We start from the raw sequence: 11305 nt of genomic DNA, 5'->3' as shown, positions 1-11305 counted from the left end.
GACATGTATATATGTGTCTTTGTTGACCCCCCCAAGTCCACCCCCTTCCATATCATTTCAGAATGTGAAGCAAAGCCATGTATATTGTACTGGCCATGTTCTTCTGGGCATAGTCAAGGCATCAAAATTTAGAATGGCATTAAATTCAGTGTTAAGTTCTCACTGGGAGATCAGAGAGTCAGAGTCTGTTTCTGTGTATTTTTATAATGCAATATCCAACCCAGTGCTACAATGAAATAAAGATTATTGTCAGAGAAGCTCCTTCTTCTAGTCAGAGGACCTGCATTCAAACCCATCCTCTCATGCTTATTACCTGTGTGCCCTTAGGTGAGTTCCTTAACCAACCTGAACCTCAGTTTCTTTATAAAATGAGGGAGTTAAAATATATGACCTTTGAGGGTCCCTTTCACCTCTAAATTTATGATCCTATGGTTATTTCGTCGTCATCATCATGATGAAAAGTACACAATCAAATAATGGCATCTTTCTCTGGAGGATGGACTCTGAACTAGCTTTCCATTATTATTACACCCTACTACTGCCCTTCACATACTCTTGGTCCAGCCCAACTGTCCTTCCATATGATATTCTATCTCCTCTCCATGCTTTTGAATAGACTATGCTTCATGCCCAGGATGTTCTCCTTCCTCATTTTCAGAGTCCTTGCCTTCCTTCTAAACCTAGTTCAAGCACCATCTGGCACAGGAGACCTTTCCTGACCTCCCCAGATACCAGTTCCTCCCTGATGAGATTACCTGTCTATGATTTTGTATAGACTTGTATTGTACTCTTTGTTTTCCCCAATAGAATGTAAGGTCTTCGAGGGCAGGTCCTTTCATTTTTGGTTTTGTATTCTCAGCAACTAGCATATCATAGGAACTTAGTAAATGCATAATGATTAGTTGTTTGATTGAAGGAGTGATGTCGATGATGTCGAACCCTCAACCATAATGATTACTTTTCCTAATCTGATAACAGATTTTTTAAAATGTAATGTATTTATTTTATAGTTTTCACAAGCTGTACCTTTAGTACATCCAGATTTTTATAACCCATCAAACATTTTGCAGTGTGTGTTGTGTCAGGATAGTCTAGAACTGCCAAGAGAAGTAAATTCACATAGCTGCCTGCAATGTACTGACTGTAACAAGTCAGCATAAGTAGCATGTTTTTAGAAGGAATGACTTTTACAAGGTAAACAGAAAAATACTTTGGTTTAGCATTTATATCATTAACAGATGTCCAAATAGTATATGACTTTATCATAAATATTTGAAGCACATATCAGACTATATAAAATATGCTACTTATTCTAGAAGATATTATAATACTATTTGCTAAAATGGAATTGGTTATCATCTTGAAACTAACTAAGAACAATAGCCAGGAAGCCTATCTTTCCTAGTCTATGTTTTTATAGTGAATACGGGGAGGTAATGTGGGTTGGTTAAAAGAGCACTGTAGTACTAGAACCTTTTGTTTGGAATCCTGGCACTTCCACTTATTTCCTGTCTGACCTTAGCAAACTGGCTTTAATCCCTCTGAGCCTCAGTTTCCTCATGTGTAAATTGAGGAAATGGGACTAGATAATTTCTAAGGTCTCATCCTTCTCTAAATTCATGAGCTTATGTTCTAAGTAAAGCTCTCCTTTTCTGATAACTTATCATAAGTTGGAGGAGAACCTGGATGGTCAAAGGTTATGCCAGTGGAGGGCAAGCTTGGATGGATCCTACCAGTGTGGAACCATGTAAGGTCCACTTAAGAGAACCCTACAAGGACCAGCTAGGCTAAGTTAGAAGTTCTTCACAAAGTTTAGCCTCTGGGTGACTTCTTCTCCCACAGCTGCTCTCCAACCCCATCTACCAAGTCGTATCAGTGAAGATTGGAATATCCGCATTCATGAAATCACAAACCTTTGAAACACAGCAAATGGAAAATTTTGATTCATGTCCTGTCTTTTAAAGCCCTGTATAGATGCTGTGCATTAAGACCTTCTGTACAAATGGCCTAGCTCAGGCACTCTCAGTGAAGATGAAAAACTCTCCAAGACCAAATTGCGCTCTTCCATGCTGACTGTGAAATTCAAGAAAATGATGTTCTGTGCATATACCCTAAAAACCATAAACAGTGGATCATTTAGAAAGAACTGGACCATGGGATAAAATTCCTCAAAATTTACTGAGGAATTTTCAGTAGCAAAGATGTTATTTTGTTCCTAGACAATATAAAATTGTCCTTGACTGATATACACATGAAAATGAGAATTTTCAACTATCTGGTTTGTTTATATTGTATGGCTATCTAGACAATAATTTCAGTCAAAGTCCCAACCTAAAAAAATAAAATGCACAGAAAATGTTTAACCAAGTAATTACATCTGCAGTGGAATCAGGAGGCAGTAGAAAATTTGTACATGTATCATTGTTATTTGGCATACATTCATAGATGGTAATTTGTGTGAGGACTGGGGGCCTATCATTTATTTTTATATTGCCTCCAGCAAGTGCCTAGCTGAAGTTCACTCAATGCACATAGTCAAATCAATTAACATGTATTAAATACCTGCTATGTTCCAGGCACTGTGCTAAATGCCGGCAAGAAACAGAAAGACAAAAAAAAAAAGATAATCCTTGCCATTGAAGAACTCACAATCTAATATGGAGGAGATGCATGTACATGTACTAATAATAAAAGGTCCTCAATAATTTTTAAGTATAAAGAGATTCTGAGACAGGTTTGAGTACCTGGTAAAAATTTTCAGAAAAGGGGACGGCTAGGTGGCACAGTGAATAGAGCACCAGCCTTGGAGTCAGGAGGACCTGAGTTCAAATCTGGCCTCAGACACTTAACACAAAATCTAGCCATGTGACCTAGGGTAAGTCACTTAACCCCAATTGCCCCTCCAAAAAAAAAAAGCAAAAGTAGCACAGTGAGTAAGAGCACCAGCTCCAGTGTTGAGAAGACCTGTAGATCGAATCCCGGGCTCAGACACTTATTACACACCCAGAAACACCTGGCTGTGTAACCTTGAGCAAGTTACTTAACCCCAATTGCTTAGGGGCAGCCAGGTGGGTCAGCGAGTAAGAGCACCGGCTCCAGTGTCGGGATGACCTGGATCAAATCTGGGCTCAGATACTTAGTACCACACCCAGAAATAACTGGCCGTGTAACCTTGAGCAAGTTACTTAACCCCAATTGCTTAAAAAAAAAAAAAAGCAAAAAAAAATTTTCAGGAAAGAATAGAAATTAGCAACCTAATTTGTACTATATACAAACAAGTTTGATATAGGATAGATATGAAATAATAGAATTAAGAGGGATTGGGGAAGGTGAGATTTTAGCTGGGACACAGTAAATGACTAAAAACTGTCCCTTAAATGAATCAACAGGTGGGATAGGATGTGGTCAGAATAATTTTTCTTGACTGCTCTGATACAGATTGAATCCTATCCATTCCCCCTTTCAATTATAATTTTCCAGAGGACAAGGACAATTTATTCTGTTTTTTTTTTTTTTGGTTTGTTTTTTGAAGGGGGGGAGGGCAGGGCAATTGGGGTTAAGTGACTTGCCCAGGGTCACATGGCTAGTAGGTGTTAAGTGTCTATGGTCAGATTTGAACTCAGATCTTCCTGACTCCAGGGCAAGTGCTCTATTCACTGCACCACCTAGCTGCCCCTGTCTTTTTTTTTAATCTTCCTGTAGCTCCTATTACTATGTTATCAAACTATATATTGACTGTCGTTTATCATTCAGATAGCTTCTATTTGGTGTTACCTATTTCGTTCATTCCATCTTATTGAGCAGTACTGAAAAGGAGAATAGTTTAGATTTATAACAATGGCTCTCAAAGTATGTTCAGAAGACCCCTAGAGGTCCCACAAGATCTTTTCAAAGGATCTTTGAGGTCAACTCTATTTTCATAGTAATATTAAGATATTTGACTATTAAAATACTCCCCTTTTTCCAACTGCATATCTGTATGTGGCTGGATTTTCTTCATATGCTTTGACCCAAACAATATCACACCAGATTGACTCAGAGGCTGATATGAAAATCCAACTGACTTTTATCAAGCCATGCTTTAAAGATATTTGCAAAAAAAAAAAATGACACTTTTATCACTATTTTTTTATTTGGAAAATACAGTTTTTCATAAAAAGAAATTGATATTAAAACATAAATTTTTAAATAATTACATTTTAAAATGAAAAATTAGTTTACAATTAATTAATATTTTTAAATTTTATGCATTTAAATTTCTAATACAGTAAATATCAATAGATATAGCCCACATAAATAAAAGGTCCTCGATAATTTTTAAAAGTGTAAAGGGATTCTGAGACCAGGTTTGAGAAACTGGTAAAAATTTTCAGGAAAGAATAGAAATTAACAACCTAAGTCTCAGGATGAAACCAAGAAAAAACAGTGGTGACCAGCTACCAATTCCAATCAGATCTGTTTTCTAGGGCGCCCCTAGAGCTAAAAGGGTTACAGTTTCAAATCTTGGGCACTGGCTTTGCTGAGTGTCGGGACTTCTCACTCTTCAGTGTGCAGACTTTTCTGGAGCCATCAGATCTCCCTACCAATACTTGTGTATATTTTTCACAAGCTTCAGCATTCCCATTTGATTTGTCTCTTCCAGAGAAATGTTGAGATTCACCTTTCTGAACCTTCAGCTAAAGTTCCTTGCATTTGCATTTCAAGGACAGTGTGAACATGGGACATGGAACCTAGTGGTCTAGCTTGAATACTCATTCTGTTTACCGACTAGTGTGTGACCTTGGACAAATCCTTTCATCCCTCATATTTAAAATTAAAGGATTAGACTAATTGATCACTGTTCTCTTCCAACTCTAAAGTTATATGAGCAGGTGCTGATCGAAACGATGGGCTTGGCTGCTATCTCCCTGATGTCATATGTGAGGGACCCCAGTTGGGTTATGAATTACTGTGCATTTGTGCACCATAGATCCCATTCTAGCACTGTCCATACCTACTGTTCTCTTATTTTGCCCTTTATTCCTAAAGAAAAAGGGAACAGAACCAGGGAAAATGGCTCTCATGCTCACAATGACTACAAAAATGTAAATGGAGGGGAAAAACCTCCAATTGCATAGAACTGAATATTGTATAATTGTATAATTTGTATAATTGTATAAATACAAAATGTTGTATAATATACCAAACTGGACCCTATAGAAAGATTGAGAAGATATATGTCTTTTCTTTTTGGGTGTGGAACTTTGTACAATTAGCAAACGAGACTGCTGTATTAATTAGTTTTCCTGAACCGATTTTCCCATTACTTTTTTATACTTTGTTGTAAGGGATTGCTTTTTGGATAGGGACATATTCTGAAATCAAACTGCCATAAAACAAGAGATATCAGTACTTTTAAAAATAAATCAAAGGAATTGGATATATAAATTCACTTCAGTTACCAGGCAAAGCTTCATTCAATAGGCATACATACTCTGGATACTCACCTGAAAATATTGGTCTCCTCTGACAGATAAAGTATGTGCATAATTTTCATCTAGCGAATTACATATTTGCAACATCCCTGGCATCAGAAGGAGCATCCCACCTACAGCTACCCTCCAGATTCCGGTAGCACTTTGGAAGGGAGCCAGTACCCTGTCTGTCCTTGATGTCATCTGGTAAGTGAGAATAGCATGAATCATATTAGATTTCACTAATAAATTACCAGCCAAAGCCCTAAAACAAATATGTACCATTTGCCTCATGCCAGTTATTTCCCCTTTCTGCCAGTTTCTAACACTGTGTTACTTTGCCTTTGATCTGTGTTGACACCTGTTATTTAAAAACCCCAAACCCAACCCACTGATGTTACTTTGCTTTGCAGATAAAAGTAAAGGTCCATTTGTGACACATCAAACAGAATTAGGGGAATGTGGGATGTGTGCCGCTTAGTGTTGCCTAGCAATATGTTTAGGGCACAGGAATCACAGAGAGGATGAAATTCACACCCACAGGGAAATTATATTATTCATAAACACATAGACACACATGCCGAAATCTCTGGTAGAAAATATATGAAATATGACTCCAGAATTATAGTTAACAAGAGAAGTTGGATGCTTGGAATAAAATGGAATATCCTTCAGAATACTACTGTAGGGGCAAATAATCTATATAATTGGTTGTCTCTTTTAAAGTTTACATGTAGAAGTATTGCTGCCACTTGGAAGAAGAAGTGTTTCATGCCCACACATGGAGTTTACATTCATAGATCTGAGCTATGTCTATGTGTTTACAAGGGCACAATTTAGGAGTGAATAAACTTGTCCATGCAATTGTGAGTAGTAGATTCAAAACTGGAATCAATCCAGTTCTTCTTGTCAACTTTATTTCCACCTTTTATTTCCGAATGTTGACATTGGTCTTCCAATCTGAGTGTCAACAATATGGACCAAGTGCAGAATTTCCTTGAAGATGACCAGGTGCAAGCCATGCCCTGCAAGACTTTGGATAATCATGGATAAATCTGCTCTTCTTTCATAGATGACCCTGGACCTATTTCCGCAAGTTCTTGTAAGTGCCACCACCTGAACCATTTTCATTTAGGCAATTTCTGGAAGGTGGGAACTTTTCAAGTAGGGTCAGGAGAGAGATCTGGGACAAGAGGAGAATCTAGAAGAAGAAGGCTCTTGTCCAGGGATAAAAGAAGCTATCTCTTTCCCCCACGTTACCTTGACACTCCAGGCAGGACAGGAGGATGTAAACGTGAGGGTGAGCGAGAAACACGGGTGGAAGTGACGTAAGCAGACTTAATGTGAATTCAGTGACTAGAAGTAAAAGCCACTGTGAATGCAAGGGTTATGCATGACTGGGATGGAGAGAATATCAAAGAGCAAAGAACTCAATCCATCTAGTTTCTTGGAGAGTGGGAAGAGGCATGATTAACCTCATGGCTAGCCATTGAGACAAGATTTCAATGTAAAGGAATGTGTCTTTCTTGAATTCCCTTGCCCCTGCCCTACTTGAATTCTTCTCCTATATCTTGCTAGTTCCTTTCCCCACCAGTAGTACCAGGTACACCCACCTCCTTCATATTTTCCATCTGCTAGTCATTTCTATCATACCACAGGCCCTCTAGGTCTAATCTATACTCTTCTATGAAGAAGAATGACTACTGCTGCAATTGCCAAGGGACCACAATGCTCCAAGCAGAATTCTAGTGCTTTGATACCTATCCTGTCCTAGATCCTAAAATACTCAGACCAAGAGAAGCAGAGCCAGGACCTGACGAAGCTACAGGACAAAGAGTCACAAAGGATAGATGGCAAACCAGAGTGACATGGAACAACCACTCCCTAGTGGGAGAGGTAAGAGATCGAGTAAACCCTAGCCTTCCCCTTGACTGGAGCCTCACCCAGGCCCTTACTGTGAAGTCAAAGCAACTGTACAAATCTCTAGGGAGTAGCCTCACAGGAGGAGGTCTGACTATGGCTTGCTAGGATTTTAACTGTGGACTGGTCTTATAGCCATTAAACTGTAAATAAAACTATTATGTTTGGAAAATATCTTTGTACTAGCTGTCCCGCTCGCCTAGAATGCACTGACCCCTCACCTCCATCTCTTAGTTTCCCAGACTTCCCTCAAGAACGAGCTTAATATCTCACTTTCTTTGTCCTTTCTCCACCCACTTCCATGCAAGCTGCTAATACCTTCCCTTTTTCATTATTACCTTCATATGCTCTGTAGAGCACTTACTCTGTATGGACTACACATATACTAGTATGTAACTAGATATTTCCACTCTATCTCCCCCATTAGAATGTACACCCCTTGAGAGCAGGGACTAGTTTTTGAGGTTTCTTTTTGTTTCCTCGCCCCCAGCCACTCATCACTGGACCAGGCTCTTAGTAAGTACTATCTATATAAATGCTTGTTAACTGGAGTCTCTCGAACCTTTGTGCTTTTAGAGAGAACTGGTGATTACCCTTGGCTTAGTGCCAGATTCTGACCCTCCCTTCTCATTCTTGGGACATTGAGCCAAGAAAGGAGGGGATCTTCAAAGAGTACATAATTCCTTCCTGTCGAGGGAGGTCTTTAACACATGAGCCGCAAATAATCATACTGCCCACCTCACGGGCTTGTCGCAAAGTCAAACCAGAAAGTGCTATACTATACTATAAATGTTTTTGCCCTAAGACACTTACATGCTGTACCTTAAGGCGCAGCATCTGGAATTGGGGAGGAAATAGCGCCCCTCTGTACTGTTCTGCTCCACCCCAAAGGGTAGAGGAAGACTTCAACTCGATACAAGAAAAAAACGTCCAAAGGTAGAGCTGTCCAAAAATGAAATGGATTACTTTAGATCCTCGTGGATTTCCCATCGTTTCATTCACAGACTGGATCCTGACCTGTCCTTTTCAGGTGTGAGTTGGACTGATGTTCCTTCCAACCCTGACGGGCTAGGCAACGTCAGTTGCTATTATTACAACTTTAAAAAAAATTAAAGGGAACATTGGTCCAAGCTAAAAGTGACTACTTATTACTACGACTGAAAAAAGAATTAATGAAAAGGGAACAAAGATATGACACCTTGTAATTTCACTTCTTTTGGAAAGACCCTGAGTATATTACTGTAATTGTCTTCATAGAGAGGTCAGCAATCAGAGGCCTCTTCTGTAAACGGAAGTCGTTGGCCTAACTGGACTCTGAGGTTCTATCTAGTACTAAAGTTCGCTGATGCTGCAGGACAGAGCCCAAGAAGTGCAAAGCGAGGACAAGATAAAGGGTATTTGTCAGGAAAAGAATGAAAAATAATTTCAAGCATATCAGAAAAAAAAATTGTATTTACTTTATTCTAACTAAGAAACAAGACTAAGGAACTATTTTAAGGGGAAAAAATTCATTCCCAACACCCATACTTTTGTTTCTCCTATTTTTCCAAACATTAACCTCCCCCTTTTTTAAAAAACAAAATTAAATTACAATTAGTCTTTGCTTACTGCTGCTAACGTGATTTATTCAAAAAAGCATTTAGCCATAGACTTTTCTTGGCCTTTGAAAAGTTCTTTCTTCTTTACATATTTTCACTTTTCACTTAAGCAATCTGTATTCCACCTGGCATTGTAACAGTCTTGCTCTGAGGGCGACAGAAAACTAATCTTTCACTTTTACTTACTTTCTCCAAGGAGTTGGTGCTTCCATCTTGAAGATCAAGGATTTCTCCAAATATTGTAAAAGCTGAGGACGTAAAATGAAGTTTGGCTGTTAGATGTGGTCTGACCCAGTCAGAGTATAGAGACAATATCACCTTCCTCATTCTGAGGTCTGAACTTTTTAATTAATACATTCTAAAATCTGAAAAGCAATCAGATTTTGGGGGTGAGGGTGCCTTGTGAAGCTTTTCTTTTTACCACAGTGCTTAGTACACAGTGTTTTTAGCACACAGTAGCTGCTGAATAAATGCTTCTTGACTGACTGTGTGGTGTAATGTAATGTAATGTAATGTAATCTTTGGGATCAGGAAAACCTCAGTTCAAACCCCTTCTGTGATTATAGTTTCAATACTTTTCAGCAAAACTGGGGAAAGGTTCTAGATGGAGAAGGTGACAGAATCTTTCATACACAAGGACAAAGGCTCCAAAAGCCAAGGAAAGAAGGGTTGCTTAAATGTGGTAGCAGTGACTTTCCTATCAAGCTGTTACTACAGACTGATCTAATAAAGGAGTCAAGCTATACTTATAACAGGCTTTCTCCTGTTACCTCTGATTAGGTATTCTCCCCTCTATACAGTAGTGCCATACTGGTCAAAGGGGAGACAAAGGTCATGTCCCTTCCTTATTAGGTATTATGAATATATGAATGCCAGAGAGGGAGAAAGTGAAAATTTTAAGTAATCCATACACAGTTCTCCTGCAAAGGAACGCAGGAAGATTTTAAAAGTAATTGCTATGATTAAACACTAACATGAGCTTGCAATCCTATTTCCAGTGGATAGTAGCTATCCATGCCAATCCTGTCATTGTCAGCTAACCCGCTGGGCACCCCAGAGATGTGAGGTCAAACAGTGCAAGTGGTTTCACAGTTATTGTCTTCATAATATTAGACTCAACTACTTTGGGCCTCCTCAAACAAAGGATAAAAAAAAACCCAAGACTTTACAAACATGACACAACATAATTTTAAAATAAGGTGTATTCTCCAACATCTTGGAAAATATTCCCATGACCTGAAAGATGGAATGAGTATTTTTCCCTGGGGTCAAGGACCAGAGACTTATGTCTTCCTTCTGGGAAAAAAAATAACCCATGGATCTCCACTGCAGTTGTATAGATCGCACTATAGGTGCAAATGGAATTTTGCATACTCCTCAAAAGTTACTTGGGGGTTGCAACACTTCCCAGCCTCTCCCCGTCTACACTTCAGAGCATGCCTCTGAAATACGTGGGCATATGCACAGACAGAAGTTGACAGATGTTTGAGCAATCATTCACACTGTATAAGCCTTCCTCAAAGATAGAATATAAGAAGGCAGAAAAGGAGTAGGGTTGGGCTGGATTTTAAAAATTTATTAGTGGAGGGGAGCAGTGCAGAGATTCCTTCATAACTGCAGAATACACGACAGAACTGGGAAGAGTATTGCAGCCCAATCTATCAAGATGGAGGAATTAAAAGATGAGGCATATTGTTGAGTATGTTACTTTAGTGGTCTTCCCTCCCTACATTATCCACTTGAGAAGTAATGTTCCGACAAAGGTCTTTGCTGTATTTGAAATTTGGTTAACTTCTCCATTCATTAAAATATTGAGACATTTTCTCCTAGTTTTTACCATTAGAGGTAGCTAGACTATGCAGTGTTTAGAGAACCGGGTCTAGAGCCAGGAAGATATGAGTTCATTTCCAGCATCACACATTTAGTGTGTGATTCTGGACAAGTAAGTCATTTAACTTGTTTGTTTCAGTTTCCAAATCTGTAAAACGGAGTAAATAATAAAAGCACCTACCTCCAGGGCTTGTTGTGGGGATCAAAAGAGACAATAATGGTAAAGTGTTTCTTGTAGTGCTGAGCACATATTAGCTATTCTCATTCTCATTATTATTGTTAATGCATTGAAAATAGTATTATACTCCCATTTTATAGATGAGGAAACCAAGATGTTAAGTTGAACCATTCGCTCAAGGTCATTCAGTGAATCAGTGGTAAATCCTCAGTTAGAACTCAAAGTTCTTGGCGGTAGTTCAGAAAACCTTGCAGCTTTCCAAACTACCTTAAAATTGGACCTTCAAGAATTCTGATGAAGAGATTGAAACCAGCATATTATGTGTA

At 38.8% G+C, this 11305-nt stretch overlaps 1 protein-coding gene across 1 annotated transcript in view; it reads left to right on the top strand.

The window, feature by feature from the left end:
* The window catches only part of LOC138158351 (uncharacterized), a 35607-nt gene extending 24505 nt beyond the window's left edge, over positions 1–11102 (top strand). Inside the window, exons 3-6 of the mRNA XM_069084506.1 lie at positions 5513–5660; positions 6419–6555; positions 7112–7349; positions 9168–11102. The gene's annotated coding sequence lies outside the window, so the exon portion shown is untranslated. The remainder of the gene's footprint in view (positions 1–5512; positions 5661–6418; positions 6556–7111; positions 7350–9167) is intronic.
* Positions 11103–11305: the final 203 nt, after the last annotated feature.

Source organism: Petaurus breviceps, unplaced genomic scaffold, assembly GCF_028583685.1.
Source record: "Petaurus breviceps papuanus isolate PSGF00001 unplaced genomic scaffold, PetGlider_PUasm1.0 174, whole genome shotgun sequence".
NCBI classification, from domain to species: Eukaryota; Metazoa; Chordata; class Mammalia; order Diprotodontia; family Petauridae; genus Petaurus; species Petaurus breviceps.
The sequence above is the reverse complement of the archived record's forward strand: the minus strand, read 5'-3'. Positions and strand labels throughout refer to the sequence as shown.